This window comes from Myotis brandtii, unplaced genomic scaffold (genome assembly GCF_000412655.1).
Source record: "Myotis brandtii unplaced genomic scaffold, ASM41265v1 scaffold640, whole genome shotgun sequence".
NCBI lineage: Eukaryota > Metazoa > Chordata > Mammalia > Chiroptera > Vespertilionidae > Myotis > Myotis brandtii.
The window spans coordinates 650,370-667,473 of NW_005370461.1; the positions used below are offsets into that span (position 1 = coordinate 650,370).

At 39.9% G+C, this 17,104-nt stretch overlaps 1 long non-coding RNA gene across 2 annotated transcripts in view; it reads right to left on the reverse strand.

Moving 5' to 3' along the window:
- Positions 1-470: 470 nt before the first annotated feature.
- The window catches only part of LOC106723779, a 119,303-nt gene continuing 102,669 nt past the window's right edge, over positions 471-17,104 (reverse strand). For both annotated transcript variants that reach the window (XR_001359499.1, XR_001359498.1), the window contains one exon: positions 471-665. This is a non-coding gene — a long non-coding RNA (uncharacterized LOC106723779). The remainder of the gene's footprint in view (positions 666-17,104) is intronic.

Below are 17,104 nucleotides of genomic sequence, written 5' to 3' on the forward strand. Positions count from 1 at the left end.
ATGCAATATTCTCCATTTCACAACCTCATTTAACTAAACCATTTCACTACAGAATACTAGGTTTTTAAGATTGTGATTTTGGTAGACAGAATATTATCCCTACAACTTTCCTAAACAAGTGAAATGCTATTTGAAATATACATTTCATTTCTTTTTGGTTATTCTAAAAGCAAAAGAAGAAATATTCGAGAGAGCAAAAAGACAATCCCACAATAAAAAACACCTACATAATAATTGTGGTTCTTGCAAGTGTAGACTTAAAAAGCTTTATTTAAAGCAGCTTTGGAATATTTTTGTGATAAACAGAAATCAATATAATTTATTCACATCACAATTTTCTAAAGCATGTTTACTAGTTCTTGTCTAATTCACACCCTGCCATCATTCTGTTTTCCTATAAGTTCATTTAAAAAGATTTATCAAACATAAATAAGAATAATTACGGAATTACAGAGTGGGATTACTTGTGAAGAAAAAAATGATCATCGGTTGTATTCTCATCAGCTATCCTATTTGACTTCATCATTAAGAAAAGGATTCAGGATGTGTAGTGGGTGAAGAGAGCAGAAGTGTGTTTTCATTTTGATATGATAGCTGCATTCAAGTTATTCTCCTCTTCACAATAGACTTTACCTAGCTTTATCTTCAGAAGAAGCCACTTTCAGCTGAAAAGCAGAAGTGAATAGAAGTGTCATGACATGGGATTAACAGTACAACCGGTTAGTAAATCAAATGTTTGAGGTGAAGAAAGTGGAATGTGACACGCATCAGCAGGATGGACTGGCAGGGTTTCATGAAGACGAATGAAAAAAAAAATTTAATCATTGGTCGATGCTCCTGATATTGATACTGTTTGGAAAGCACATGGTCTGTTTAACTAGTTATTCACTGTAATGACTCTGAGGGCATTAAGATGTTCCCAGCAATGTGAGTTCATATTGAAGTGATACCCACAGGAGAAACTAGCCCAAGTTCTGTTTCCAACTAATAGAAAAAGGAAATTGTGCCTGAGGAGGAAAAACTGGCCAGTACGGTTCACTTTTGAGACGCATATGTATCTGTCCAAAACTTCACTGTGGGTTCATGTCATAACGTCCACATGATTCACTAAAGAATTTACATATGGCCCAGCCAGTGTGGTTCGGTGGTTGACTGTCAACCTATGAACCAGGAAGTCACGGATTGATTCCCCGTCAGAGTGCATGCCCAGGTTTTGGGCTGGATCCCCAGTATGGGGTGTGCAGGAGGCAGCCAATCAATGATTCTCTCTCATCGATGTTTCTTTCTCTCTCTCCCTCTCCCTCTCCCTTCCTCTCTGAAATCAATAAAAGTATTTTTAAAAAGAATTAACATATATCTACACACATACATGTATATAAACCCCTTTATATTGCCATTTACATAGATTTTCCAAACTACTTAGAGTTAAGATTTTAAATTTTTGAGAGTTGTAAATAGATATAACCAATCAATTTGGAGCACGTAGAAATGAATGTTTAAGCACATCCATGGGTTTCTCTTCTCATTCTGGTACGTATCCACACAAATTCGTAAAAACTTGAACTGAAATGGGTGATGCTTAAAGATTTATCTGAGTAGCTTGGGAGATTCATGTCATCATTAGTGTCTTCACATGGAAGATTTTTTAAAATTCCACATAGTTTGCATTTACTCCATAACTCCATGGTTTTCAGTATTTATGTTATTCACAGCAAGTTTCCCTAAGAGTAGGGTTAAAATTCTTATGTGCCTAATATTTACTTAAAACTTTGTATAAAAAAAAAATTCATACACACAAAGAAGCCCATTAAATATTCACACTTTAATATATGTTCCTCAGAAACAAATGTACAGTCAGATAACATAAAGAATTATGAATGACTAATTATATTTTGCATATTTACAGCAAAGACAATTAGCAAATAGCTTTTATATGCAAAATAAATGAAAAAGTAATTAAGATGCACTAACCAGAGCAGCAATATCAAGTCTGTTGTCTTGTGATTCATTCCTAACAAACAATAATTATGCATTCATTGTCATATAATTAAAACAGCTCTGGCCTTTAGAAAAATGGTTATTTACTGTATAATAACCTGAAGAGTGGCAGAAGTTCCTCATAATGGTGAGCAGGATAATTAAATATTTCTTCTTAGGAAATGCTCACCCAGTTTAGTTTATTATCATAACTTCTACCAGCAAGCAGCTGTTCCTCAGGAATGCCAAGTGTTCTCTCTCCCGTCTGGGAAAGTTGTTTTCCATTTTGTCTGCAAGCCCTCGTTTTCCTCCCTTGCTGTTAAATGGAGCAGGGATGCTCCTTTTCACCTACGTAAGGCTCGTCTCCCCAGGGGCCATCCCGAGATCCCAAACAACGTCAAGGCCTGTCTCTCTCTGGGGCTAGGTCTGCGTTGGGCCATACAAATGTATGTCTGCTTGGCAAGAATGTAGTCTGTGTTTGAAGATATGCTAGGACTTCTACTTTGCACTCACTCAGATAGACCCAGAAGTTAACATGAGCCTTCAGGCAACGTATAGGTTAATTAGTTAAATACATAACATGCAGTATTTATCATGTTAGCTAAACTACCAGAACGTTAGAAATACAGCAGCAAAGTTCAAAAGGGGTAATGTTTTGGTATGGAGTCTCATTACAGTGATGTAGCCTACCCTCTGCATTCCCCACAGGTGGATGGCGAGGGCCATTTTGCTTCCCCAAAGCTGAGAAGATCTCTATGCTGTGACCCCGGTTATGTTACTGCCTATTGTTCACCCAGATAGAAACTCAGTACCTATGAAATGCAATCAGGAATTATTTAAGCAGGAGATAGCAATTACTTTGTGTCTACTTGGAGTGTTGTTTTCACATATTGATACGATTACATTGTCATGTATGTATAGTCAACAAAATAATTTCATCTAATAAAATCGTGTGTGCTTTGGGAGCGAAGAATGCGGAGGTAATGGGGAAGAGCAGTATTTGTTGACTATCAGTTACCAATTTTTTAAAAACTATAATAGCAATTTTAAAAATTATTATTTCTAACACATTATATATTAGAGAAAGATAAATCTTAAGTAGGAAAAATGTACTTAATTATTAATTTAGGAATTCCTTATTACTTAGAATATCCTTTTAATTATACTTATTACATTACATGTAATAATATTAAATATAAACATCAGCCTCAGAGAGTAAGAAAATAAATGGGTTTGGCTAGGTTTTGTGATTAAATATTTCATTAAATATTTGTAACTAATTATTTTGGCAGTTACTAAACTGCCATTCATTTCTTTATTGAATTCCAGAAACAAATATCAAATAGTAAGCATAACATCTTGTTGTGTTTAATGTGAATAAAGAGCCATGACCTTATTTTGAACAGTTTATTCTGAACTATTTTGGTATTTTCTAAATATTCTGCACCATAAGCTCCTTTAGGCTTGTGATGAAATGGAGATGGACCACAGAGAACCTAGGGAGATGAAATATGTTCCTTGCTCCTGTGTTACATTTGGGATAATTTAACTGTAGCTTAGAATGCTAAAAAGAAATAACTGCCCAGAAGTGTAACCGAGCAAGTATATTAGTGGGGCTCCTGTATACTACCAACAGAATTTTGGAATACAAGAAAATAGAATTTAAATTCATAGCAAGGCATTCTGATAATTAATTTGTTAGTAAAAAGGTAGAAGAGAAAATGAATATAGTCACATCTTGCAAAAACAGTGCAGGATTATCTATTATCAGCATATCAGAATCACCAGGAGAAGAAAAGCTAGAAAAATATTTTAGATTTTATAATTGATATTTTAGGGAATCTCAGCAATCCCAAAATAATTGTAGGTAGTCATCATGGGAAAATAATCATCTTCATTTATCCTTACATATGTTTGTGGTTTAGTATTGTTTTAAATTTTAGTTATTTGAGCTGTTGGAGAGGCAAACAGACCATAGGTGTTTTTTTTTAACTAAAATGTAGACTTTATGAAGAATTCCTTAGTTTTTACTGAATGTACTTTTGTTCTGTTTTAAGAACCCATCCAGCAACCACAGCTTTTTTTAATTCTTAGTACTTACTAAACTTGTTCATGTTACCGTATGTACATATGCATTTCATCAAATTTAAATTCCTATTAAGTATGTCTGTAATCTTCCATCTTGCAGATTTAAAGAATATGGAGTTATTCATTGTTATAATAGAAGTATCAGTTTATGTGTCTGCTATGACAGAGTAAAAGTGATCAAACATTACACTAACTCTTAGTAATGAGCTTGTTTCTCTCTTCAAGAAACAAAGTTCATAAGGGTAGGAGGTGAGAAGGGCCAAAAGGTGAATGCATGCACCAATTTGTAAGCCTCTTGCCATCCTTCCTTCCCAGAGTACACATTTCTCAGCAAAATGGGAAATAGAAAGACCAAGCCCCAACGTTCAGACCACACCATGAAAGTTGTAATTTTTCAAAATTTACAATTCACCTTGAAGTTGCCATTGGTACCTTTCAATGTGGAGCCTCATCATCCACCTCAAGTTCATTGTCTTATATGTATACTAGAGGCCCGGTGCGCGAATTCATGCATGGGTGGGGGTCCCTCGGGGTGACCTGCGGGGATCGGGCCCCAGCTCGTGCCTCCAGCCTCGCAGCCCCACAGCCCGCCTGGCACTGTCCCCTCACCTACTCCACCATCCCGCCTGCAGGGTGATTCGTCGGGGCTGGGCCCCCTGCCCAGATCCCTCAGTACCTGGGAGCCGGGAGGTGGCCCTGCCCCCCGCACTGCTGCTGGTCACCATCTGTGGGGTGATTGGGGGGTGATCGGGCCCCTGCTCACACCCGCCTTGGCCTGGCACCGCCTGCTCTGCCCCCTGCCCAGATCCCTCAGTACCTGGGAGTCAGAGGTGGCCCTGCCCCCCACCACTGCTGCTGGTCACCATCTGTGGGGTGATCGGCGGGGTGATCGAGCCCCTGCTCACACCCGCCTTGGCCTGGCACCGCCTGCTCACCTGCTTCCACCATCCTGCTGCAGTCCCACTCTCGTTGGGGTCCATCGGGGCCAGCAGTGCCTCCACTGCTGTCCGCTGCCAGCGCCGCATCGCCAATGCCTGCCATGTTCCACACTGCCCCCTGGTGTTCAGCGCATGTCATAGCGAGTGGTCAAACTCCCGGTGGAAGGACCACCCAAGGGGACAATTTGCATATTGGGCTTTTATTATGTAGGTTACCACAGGAGCGTGCCCAGGCTACAGAATGGGAGATCTTGACATGCAGGGACAGTGCCTTTTTCTGTGTATGTGTTCTACATGGTGCACAGAATGTGGCAGCTGCTTGAGAGATACTGCTGGATGAATACTCCCATTACACATTCAACAGGCACACACCAAAGGGTGTTTGAACCTTTTCAAAATAGTGTTGAGGGAGAACTAAGTTTCCGTCTCCATATGGTTCATCCACAACCTGCTCCTCGCTTTCCTTTCTATACCTAGTCTCAGTTGCCACGTATCTTACAAAAACACACACAGCCCAGATCTATCTGTAGTCATGTTTATGATATACATGCAGTAGACCTTTAATCAATACTTACTGAGTAACTAATTGACAAGCTAAATAAATGAAAGGAAGAAATGAATGAATGAATGATATACATATTAGTTGAATGTGCTCATAGAGGTGCAGAAGTACCCCTTTTCAGCACAAGTAAAGCTCTTTACTCTGCCTCAGCCTTGGCTCGGGTGAACTTTGTGGTGTGTCCATCAATGCCATGGCAGTGTGAACATTCACATGCCAAGCTCATGAAGTCTTTCTAGGGCATTTTTAAAAAATAAATGTGTTACATTTAGGCATAAAGGATAGCCAACAGGGGAGGTTGGAAAAGTCATTGTTTCCTGCAGACACAGACATTCTATCTGACACTCCCTCTGGCTCTTAGGCCAGCCCTACTATGATTGTTGACTTCGAGCGTTCTATGTTCTTTCAGAGGGCTCGCGTGGAGCTTCGCTGCATGCTCTGAATCCTATCACTCCCCTGTGTGTAGCTGGAAAAATTATCCTGCAGATTATGCAGGAGAGCACAAACTAAAAGGAACATTTTCGAATTGAAAAAGGCTTTTATAAAGCTCATATTCAAAAGCAGAGCAGAGAGAAAAGATCCTAAGTATAGATAGAATCTAACCTTCGCTTCTGACTACTGGCTTTGATTGGCTTCATGGATCTTCCAGTGAATTAATATGAGCAGGTACAAAGCAAAAGAAAGTCTATTTATAAGCTCCAAATGAAGCTGTGTGATAGAAAACTGGGCTTAAAGTCACACTGGCCTAGAATGTTTTAAGTCCAAGTCAGGTGAGTCCTAGAGATTACATATAAAATCTTCAGGGCCCCCTTTTCCAACCAATCAGCAAGCATTTTCTGAACTCCGCCCTTCTGAGCCTTAAGACGCTCCTGAGAGTTTGGTTTAATTTGAAAAACAGCATAGTCAAGAAAACCCTAGAAAAGTTGTTGTATAAGTATAAATAAAAACATATTAAGCTAGAAAGCTCTGCTGAAATTCAGGGTTAATTTCTAGAATTTAAACACAGACTTTTTGGCCTGGCCGAGTGGTTCACTTGGTTGTAGTGTCATCCTGTGCACCAAAGGGTTGCGAGTTCAATGCCCAGTTGGGGTGCATATAAAAGGCAACCGATCAATGTTCCTCTCTCACATTGATGTTTCTCTCTCTCTCTCTCTCTCTCTCTCTTCTCTCTCTCTCTAAGATCAATAAAAACATATCCTTGGATGAGGATTAAAAAAATAATAAAGTAAAATAGACACAGACTTTTTCATTTTGTAAAATTTTATATGTTGTTAGTTTTGGAAGGATGGAATCATGACCCTCACTCTCAGACACAGCTGATGTAGAAACCACAAGGGGAGGTGGGGTGGTACGTAAGTCTGCCCTGTTACTGCACATACCCCGGCCTGTCAGAACTTCACCCTGGGCTCCATGCTGGGTGTTCCCTTCAATTTCTGGGTCCTGGGAGGGGGAACTCCTGTTCCTCATTTATGTCCCAGATGCAGGGGACATGCCGAGAGAACCTGTGTCTTACCCGGTCACCCACCAATGAGGCCAGATCATTCATCCTGAGGAAGCCACCTGCCAAGGCTGGTTCAGGCAAGGGAGAGGGCAGGGATGGGCAAGAAGCATTGTGGTGAGTGCTGCAAGTTCAAGAGAACCCCTTTACTGCTGGCGCAAGGCCCCCCATCGTGGGATGAATCAGATTCCACCAGCCTCAATCCGGCTACATTATAGTTGGATAATAATCCTGAAATGCACACTGATGCTGAAGAAGTCGCTTCTTCAAAACTTTAAGGCAACAATTAAGTATTCCATTGTCATGGCTCAATTAAATCGTTTGGCCTGAGAAAATTGGGGATTGTAAAGTGAGGATGGAATGTGCTTTGATCCTCTTTCCAGGGTTATTGTTTCATTAATAAATGAACATGTCATTTGTCTCACCAGAGGGAGCTCATGCCCTCCAGGCTTTTTTCCCTTTTTTGTTCAGGTTTTATAAAGATGAATTTCCAGTGCTCTGAAATACCATGGATTAGTAGTTAAGCCTGACAGCACTTCGGGGAGTAGCGAGCTTAAAGTGCCTCACACAGGTCTCCAAAGCACTTGTTTACTAATAGACGAAATCAGCGACCGTCTGCAGCTGCTGATATCGCATTACCATTTGGAAAGACAGTAGCTGAGATAACAAATCACACGGTTTTAATAATTACTCCTGCATTCCCGCTTTTTGTTTCCTGCATAACTGTAAAGGCTGGATGTCTTCCAAATAAACAGATAAAAACAGTATGAAACTTTTATCTTTTAATGATAATGACAGCACATCATGTTTCACTAAAAATTTCCCGCTGATTTTTTTTCTGATTTCTAGAGTTTCACTAAAATGTAATTATGCTTTATAATTCCACCCTTTTTAACATTCACTTCAAAAACTATTCACAGTGAGCCAGTTTGCCAGGCACCAAGAGGAAGGGCCAACCTGCCTGGACTCACCCACGTTGACTCGCCCCTGAATTCTGTCTTGGGGTAAACCTGTCATTGACATTGCATCCTGTACTATGTTGAGCTGCTTTGCATTCAAATTAATAGCTAGTTTAATTTGAATGTAAAATAGCTTCATTTATGCCACCGTTTTTTTAAAAAAAAAATAACGAAGGCATTTGGCAATGAATGGATGTTTAAGATATGACACATTTGCAACATATTTTTAATCCTAAATTGAACCTATATTAGGATGGGGACATTTTAATCTCAATAGATAAGTCATAAAAGAAGCCCTTTAAAAAATCTGCATAGTAAGTATGTGCTTTAGGGGTCAAAGCTCCTCCATTGTACAGATACAGTAGAGGGTTTGGTTCATATGGTTGGCGCTGGGCATTTTCCAGCAAATCTGTGTATTGTTACGTTTCTATAGTCTGAGAATGGCAATTGATTTTTAAAACACATGCTGCAACTTTATTTGCTCGGTAATTACATGGACTTTATTTGGAGGTCAGTGAAAGAACAACTGAATAGGAAAATGAAGGCTTCCTCCCTTGTGCAATGAAACCATAAAAGTTGGCAGACAGAAAGGAATGCTAAACTTTTTCCCAGAGCTCTGAGTTTGGTTTCCGCTGGTCCACGTTTCATTGGGTGATTAGAGAAAGCTTTTTTTAAAGCCTTACTTCAGAATGATCTTAATTGGTGCAAGGTTGAGCCCTTTCTAGGAGGGGAGGGAAAAGGTTGAATAGCCTTTTCAAGTCACATGAAAGTTTCGAGGATGAATGTACGATAATTAGATTAATAAGTAGCTTAATTTATCACAGCTGAGGATTTCAACAGCCACACATTAGAGCAAGAAAAAAAGATTAGTGTGATTCTAGTTTGCAAAAAAAAAAAAAAATTGTACTGAAACTTGATTAACCTTAAACACAAAGTGCCTTTCTTCCTCAATATAAATGTCTGAAGGGGGGGGCGGGGTGAAAAAGGGGGAAGAGAGGACCTGAAATAATCAGAAAAGTCCTGTTTTATTCCTTTCTGACTCACAATCAGTGGTATCAGGATTGTTTGAATCAACTTTTCCTTTCACTGTTTCTTTATTTTTTATTTTTTTAAAAATATACTTTATTGATTTTTTTACAGAGAGGAAGGGAGAGGGATAGAGAGTTAGAAACATCAATGAGAGAGAAACATCGATCCGCTGCCTCCTGCACACCCCCTACTGGGGATGTGCCCGAAACCAAGGTACATGCCCTTGACCGGAATCGAACCCGGGACCCTTCAGTCCACAGGCCGACGCTCTATCCACTGAACCAAACCAGTTAGGGCTCACTGTTTCTTTGATAGATGGGTTGGGAATCTTAAATTATGTTGCCCACCCATGTCATAGAGACACCTCTTTTCTGATGTATAATTTGTGATGAGCAGATTCTCTCATCTCTGTTGGAAAAAGAAGTAATGTGGTTGGGGGAATGGGATTTGGGAGAGACAGTAAATCCAGTAAGTATGTCTTGGAAGCATTGAGGCTTAGATTGTTGGATGATATTTCCAGGAGTCATCTCAGGGTTTTAAAGCCTGGATTTAGTCCCGTGCCTTCAAAAATCTTCGGTTACCCAAACAAGGAGCAGTGATGAGTTTAGATAAGCAGTACTCATCAAATGAAACATGATGAATCGAGACCGTTACTATAAAAGAAAGAATACTGCAGAATATTTACTGAAACAGGGTTAAAAGTCAGACAGGAACTGGCATTCAAAAATATGCATCAAATCAAATTATGGTCCATTGGGAGTCTTTTTCTCCATCTCCTCCATATATGCATAATAAAGTGTTTTGATAAAAAGTGGAATTTGCTGGAATATCGGACGGTCCTATCCAGCAGGGGTGGACTAACATTGGATTTGATGAACCTTAAATTTCCTAACTCCTGCCTGGCTACAAATGAAACTTCAGCACTAAGTGGAACAAAGCCGAAGGCATCAGCTTCGGTTTCACAATCGAAGAGCCTGGGGTGTGAATCTATGGTACCTGTCAACACTGAATAGTCATTGTGGCTGGGAGGCTGGTTAATAAGAGCCCAAGAGTTGAGCAGTGTATGGGACGTTCCCCCATGGCTGCCTGAGAAAGGTGTGTGTGGCTGGATGTGGTGGGCAGTTGTGACACCTTCCAACTAGAAGGAAAAATACCAGACGACCTTGGGGACAGCACTACCTCCTCCACAGCAAAAATCGCTGTGCCTTTCTCTTCAGTCTCTGAAGCTTGCAGAGGGCTCTGAAAGAGGTGTGGGTGTGGTCGTGCACATGACCCCAGCTAAAACATTCAGAAGTTACCTGCGGCCCGGCCAGGTCAAGCAGGGCAATGCCAAGGGCACTCATGCACGGGCCGGTGTGGGAAGCCCCATTACCGGAGCCAGAGCCGAGGTGCATTCATTTCCACGGCGGGATCCTTCTCTCAGAACACATGTCCTCTTCTGAGATGAGAGAGAAGCTTTAATTTTATTTTAAAACGTATAATGAAAGACATCACATTATGGATGAAATATCGTTTAAAGCATTGAAATGTAAAATGCTGATGTAATTATGGGTTCAATAAACTTGAAAAGCTAAGGCACAGTTTGGTCAGCAGCCCAAGGCTGAGAGAGCTTGCTGCTTATATCTAAAACGGGCATCTCATTACAGGTTAACATTATTTAGTTAGGAGAAGATATGACCTCTAATTTGCTTTTAAGTGATTAATTTGGTGTTTAAATAAAGTGTCCTTTATTTAATAATGTTTTCTTCAACCAATTCACTCTGTCAATAAACGCTTTGTTTAACCTTCTTAAAGGAAACATTTTCTCTGCTCCGAGGCAATTAATGAGCTAGCAAATAAATAGTCCAGGAAAATGAACTAAAATTAAGAGCTGTCCAGGACAGCAAATGTGCTTGAATCCATGGAGTGGGTACTATAGGTTACTGTGAACTACGACACACACTGTCTCCATTCAGTCCCCATCCCATTACTCTCCTTTCTGTCACAGTTCTCGGCAGAAACAACACATGCTGTAGAACCTGCCAACACGGAAACACCCCATACATAGTTAAAGGCATTTTCTTTGTTGTTGTTGTTGTTTTATATGTTTTTTATTGATTTCAGAGAGAAAGGGAGAAGGAGAGAGAGATAGAAACATCAATGATGAGAGGGAATCATTGATTGGCTGCCTCCTGCAAACCCCCTACTGGGGATGGAGCCCAAAACCCAGGCATGTGCCCTGACCAGGTCTATTAGAGTCCCACCTGGCCATAGCCACGTGGGCACCAGGGATGTGCTCCCCCACCACAAGAATGTCAGGAACCCATTGCATGCTGGAGAGAAGGGGGCCACTGAATGTTTTTTAAATATATTTGTATTGATTTCAGAGAGGAAGGGAGAAGGAGAGATAGAAACATCAACGATGGGCTGCCATCAATGATGGGCTGTCTTCTATACAACCCCTACTGGGGATCAAGCCCTCAACCCAGGCATATGCCCTGACCAGGAATCAAACTGTGACCTCCTGGTTCATAGGTCGATGCTCAACCACTGAGCCACACCAGCCAAGCTACTGCATATTTTTTTAGGAAACCAGATACCATAAAAAAGTTTTGAGTACAGTTTTTAAAATAGCTATTTGTAGTTATCTCTATTTGTTAGGGGATAACTGAGGAAATTAGCACAAAAGCTCTTGTAAGATATATAGCATGAAAGTTTTGACCAACATTTTCTAAATAGAGGCAATTGCTAATGGTAAAGGGAAAAAATTCTGTTCTTTGAGATGTAATTTAAATTCTCAGAGTTTGCTTACAAAAGATAGAAGATTAATGATACTCTATGTTGCTTTTATATCAAGTTTTAAGGGCTAGTCCCATGATAACAAACATATGCTATTTTCTGGAGGTGAAGGATTTGCATATAACTATAATTTAATTTCCTTCAAGTTTTTTGTGTGATTCTGCACAGCCATTGTGGTTTATGGCCATTTGTACTAATGGAAGAATCACTATTGGAATTCAGTCAATACTCAACAAACTTGTACCGAGTGCCTGCGCACTTGACAACATGCTGTACATCTGGCATTGGGCCCACCTCGTTCCTGTCCTCAAGGATCTCATACTCTCCTGAGGAAACTGATATTTATTTAAATAAATAAATTACAATAAGGTAAGCTCTATATTTCAGGTGTGTGCAAGTATACATTGGGAATATAAGAAGGGAATTAAGGCTCTATGATGGAGTCTGGGAAGACTTCCTAGAGGAGGTAGCTTTGGAGATGGAACTTGAAGAATGAGTAAAAACAAAGAGAAGTGAAGAGGGTTGCTGTTCCAAGTAGAGAGATATCACATGCCAAGACATGGAGGCAAGATCCAATTTGGCCTGCTTAAGAAACCACTAGTTCACTATTGCTAGAACATAGCAGTATGTGCATAGCATAGAAAATGAGTGTGATCAGGAATCTGCAGACAAATCACAAAATTCATTTTATGCCATGCTAAAGAATGTGGTTGCTATTCCATACACCATGAAAACTGATGAGTTGTGTTGCCTCTTTGACAGATTTATGGCTTCCTAGACCAGAGCTGTCCATTAGAGCTTCCCACGGTGATGGAAATGGACTATCATATGCACTCTCCAATACCATAGTCACTAGTCAAATGTGACTATTGGGTGCTTGAAATTTGGTTAGTGTGACTGAGGAACTGAATATTTTATTTCATTTCAGTAAAAGTTAAACTTAAATAGCCACGTGTAGCTAACAGCTACCTTCCTGGACAGTGCTATTCTAGACTAAAGCCCTTGGACTATACCCAGACTAAAGTTGCTATGTTAAAGTTCAAAGGAATGAATTCACAGGGGTTTTGTTTGTTTGTTTATCACTTCTTAAGAGGTGTCACTAATATCCCACTGGGGTTAAAAATCTTAGCAAGGGCCTGGCCGATGTGGCTCAGTGATTGAGAATCAGGAGGTCATGGTTCAATACCCAGTCAGGGCATATACTCAGGTTGTGGGCTTGATCTCCAGGAGGGGAGCATGCAGAAAGCAGCCAATCAATTATTGTCTCTCATCATTGATGTTTCTATCTCTCTCTCTCTCTCTCTCTCTCCCTTCCTCTCTGAAATCAATAAAAAATATATTTAAAGATTCTCTCTCATCATTGATGTTTCTCTCTCTCTCTCTCCTCCTTCCTTCCTCTCTGAAATCAATAAAAATATATTTTTTAAAAATCTTAGCAAGGGCTTCACTTCACAGAGCTTATCAGTATTATACATAGTTAATGAATAGCATACATTTGTCCTGGTAACCAGGATACAGGAGTCCATCTAAGTACTCATGGATGCATTGCTTTATAAGAATCTTGGATTTTATGACCATTTACATTTTTGGAATGTCAAGGATTTATCTATATTGTCTAGTGACAATATAGATAAGTTAACTTGGGCTTTTTTAAAAAAAAATCAGGTTTGTAATAATAGGGAACAAATTGCCAAAAGTCTAATTTAAAAAATAAGCCATCTGTGATTTTGAAAACTTTTTTTTATGATAAAGAATTTAAAAATAAATTTCAAAAAAAAAGCTTTCAATATATAGGGAAGTGATAAGGAAAAGGGCTAAAAAAAAAATCAGGTTTGTAATAATAGGGAACAAATTGCCAAAAGTCTAATTTAAAAAATAAGCCATCTGTAATTTTGAAAACTTTTTTTTATGATAAAGAATTTAAGCCCTGACCCGTTTGGCTCAGTGGATAGAGTGTTGGCCTGCGGAATGAAGGGCCCCAGGTTCGATTCCAGTCAAGGGCATGTGCCTTGGTTGCGGGCACATCCCCAGTGGGGGGTGTGCAGGAGGCAGCTGATCAATGTTTCTATCTCATCGAAGTTTCTAACTCTCTATCCTTCTCCCTTCCTCTCTGTGAAAAATCAATAAAATATATTTTTTAAAAAAGAATTTAAAAATAAATTTCAGAAAAAGCTTTCAATATATAGGGAAGTGATAAGGAAAAGGGCTAAGAAAGACAATGGACAGGACACTCCATTAGTTCCATGACTTTGTGGACTGAGGCACACACAGTGCAGAAGCTTAACAAGAAGGGGAGAGGGCAAGATGACTCACTGCTTCATGGACATAAATGGAAAACCTCAAGGTGGAAATGTGGTCAGAGCACAGCAGTATGAAGAGACAAAATAAAACTATGAAAGAGATATTACACTAACAAAAGCCTATGTGGTCATCACGCGCTCATGACGTAAAGCCCTCATGCTGCAACCAGCGATCACCAGGAGGCTGTGTGCGCAGCCGGCAGGGGCGAGTAGGAGGGGCTGCGTGAGCTGCGAGGCACGTGTGGGTGGGCAGGGACTTGACGCTGCTTCCCCGGCAGGGAGTTGACCAGGAGGTGCATCAGGGGAGCAGAATGTAACACCCTCATGCTGCAAGGAGCAATCACCAGGATGCTGTGTGCGCAGCCGGCAGGGCCAGGTAGGCGGGGCTGCGTGAGCTGTGAAGCACGTGTGGGTGGGCGGGGACTTGACCCTGCATCCCTGGCAGGGAGTTGACCAGGAGGTGCATCAGGGGAGCAGATGGCGGCTGCTGCTACCCAGGGCCAGCTGAGGCTCAGGCAAGCCGCCGATGGCAGCTGCCACTGCAAGGGCCCAAGGCTCAGGCAACGAGAGCCGGGTCAAGGCTCAGGCAAGCTGAAGTAGCTGTGAGGGCCGAGGCTTGGGCAGCCTCACCGGTGGCAGTGGCAGCAGCAGAGGCGTGATGGGGGCATTTCCTTCCCCTGATTTCCAGGTTGCCTCCCACAGAGGGAGGCCAGAGTGTGGCTTAGGCCCTCTCCCATGGGCCTAAGCCATCAGTAGGACATCCCTTGAGGGCTCCGGGACTGTGAGAGGGGGCAGGCTGGGTTGAGGGACTCCCCCCTCCCCCAGTGCATGAATTTTCATGCACCAGGTCTCTAGTAGACAATAAAAGGAAAAAAGTTTCAATCTAGAGACTACAAAGTAAATCTATAGCCTTGATAGAGAAAGTTAAAGAGAGTTATGTAAGGCAAATAAAATGTTTAATTAGGAAATCTTTCAAAAGGTATAACTCACATGATTCACAAATAAAAATATATATAAAGCATTATTCTCCATGTAAGCTTTAATATATCCATCTAATGATATACTAATTCCTATGGAAAGAAATTAGGAATATCCTTATACAGTTCCACTCCCAGGGATCAATGTCCTATTTTGTTAAATTTTTTTAAGGCAAGTAGAGAAAATTTATATATAAATATATAACTAAATATAAATATATACATTCTTCAAATGAAGAATGTATAGTATGTTTATATTTATCAAAGAAAGAGTGTGTGTGTTTATAATTTACTAATAATAACAGAGCAAACAATGGAAGGAAAAACAAAAAACAATATTTAAATGGTCATATATTAGAGGAAAGAAGAAATAGGAGAGCAGTAAGAGAAATAAAAGCTAATCTTCCTTGAATAGATATGTTTTATGATATGGCTTGGGAAACATACAAAATTAAATTTTAAAAGCAATCCTTAAAAATAAAAGGTAACATAAAATAAATAAATTTAAATGCATATCCAGTCTTTAGGAGGATAATAAGAACAGCAGAAAGAATTTTAAACTCTTTACAATAATCATGTTATGAGTGTTAGCTTTAGTACTAGTATCCTGTGTACTGTGGAAAAAGAAAATGAGAACATTTTTGATGATCTAATTCTATTCTCTGTGGTGTCCTTAATAATTAGAATTCTTTGGGAGAGGAAAAGGAGATATAGACGCAAGACAGAAGAGTTTGAATAACAAAACTTATGGTCCTAAACTTGAATTAGAAATATCAGTATGAACTATATTTTATCTTTTTAAAAAAATCCTTGACTTTATCTACTGAAAAGGATTAGAATAGCTTTAAGATAATAATAAGTATGTAAGTGTTCTTAGCATTTAGATAGTGGACTTAAAATCCTATTCCCTTTAAGGGAAATGAGAACATCATAAGAAAATAGCTAGTTTCAAGTATGAGGCAGAATATGTACAAGAATAGACAGGAATATTTTGTCAACCTACTAGATAGTAAGGAAAACATCAAAGATTATGAAAGACATGTCAGAAAGATGCAGGAGCCAACTCAAAGACACTCCCTCTTGCCAAGGACAGAACAATTTGAGCATTGGTAAGGATGTGGTTTGAAGCCCATCAACTGTGCTTAAACTCATGAATTCACAATGGTCCTGAAACAAACTAATTATTCACTATTAGAGGATGTTGGTCAACCAAAATTATTATGTAAATAAGGAGAAACAAGTATTTATCTCACCTTTCCTATATATTCTATACCACTGTTTAACCAAATAGTATATGAGGAGAATTCTTTTATATATATATATATTTTTTATTGATTTCAAAGAGGAAGGGAAAAGGAGAGAGAGATAGAAACATCAATGATGAGAGAGACTCACTGATTGGCTGCCTTCTGCACACCCCCTACTGGGGATTGAGCCCGCAACCCAGGCATATGCCCTTGACCAGAATCGAAACCAGGACCCTTCAGTCCGCAAGCTGATGCTCTATCCACTGAGCCAAATGAACTAGGGCTACCAGATAATTAATTTTTTGGAAGTATTCCAGCTAATAAACAAAGAAGAAATTTAATATCACCATTTTATAATCCTTTAAGGAGTTCATGGATCTAGGCATTGAAAATCAATGATTAATAACATCACAAAGAGAAATAACAAAATATTATGTGCCCCCCGATAAAATAATAAGCCTCTACTTAAGAAGTAGCCTGGCTTAAAATTTCAAACCTGATTTGATCAAGCTTTTACATTCAACTATTAACTTATAAGAAAAAAAAGAAGACAGAACACATTAAACTATACCATGAGGATGCAATCAGAAATAAACAGTGCAAAGGACCAGCTTCTTCAACAAATCCTATATAATAAAGAGATAATGTGCAAATGATTGTCATCCCCTCACGCCCTTGCACCTCCTGGCCCCAGTGTCAGGGCCGGGGGACCTGAGGCCACAACCCCCCGCCCCAGCACTGGGGCTGGGCGACC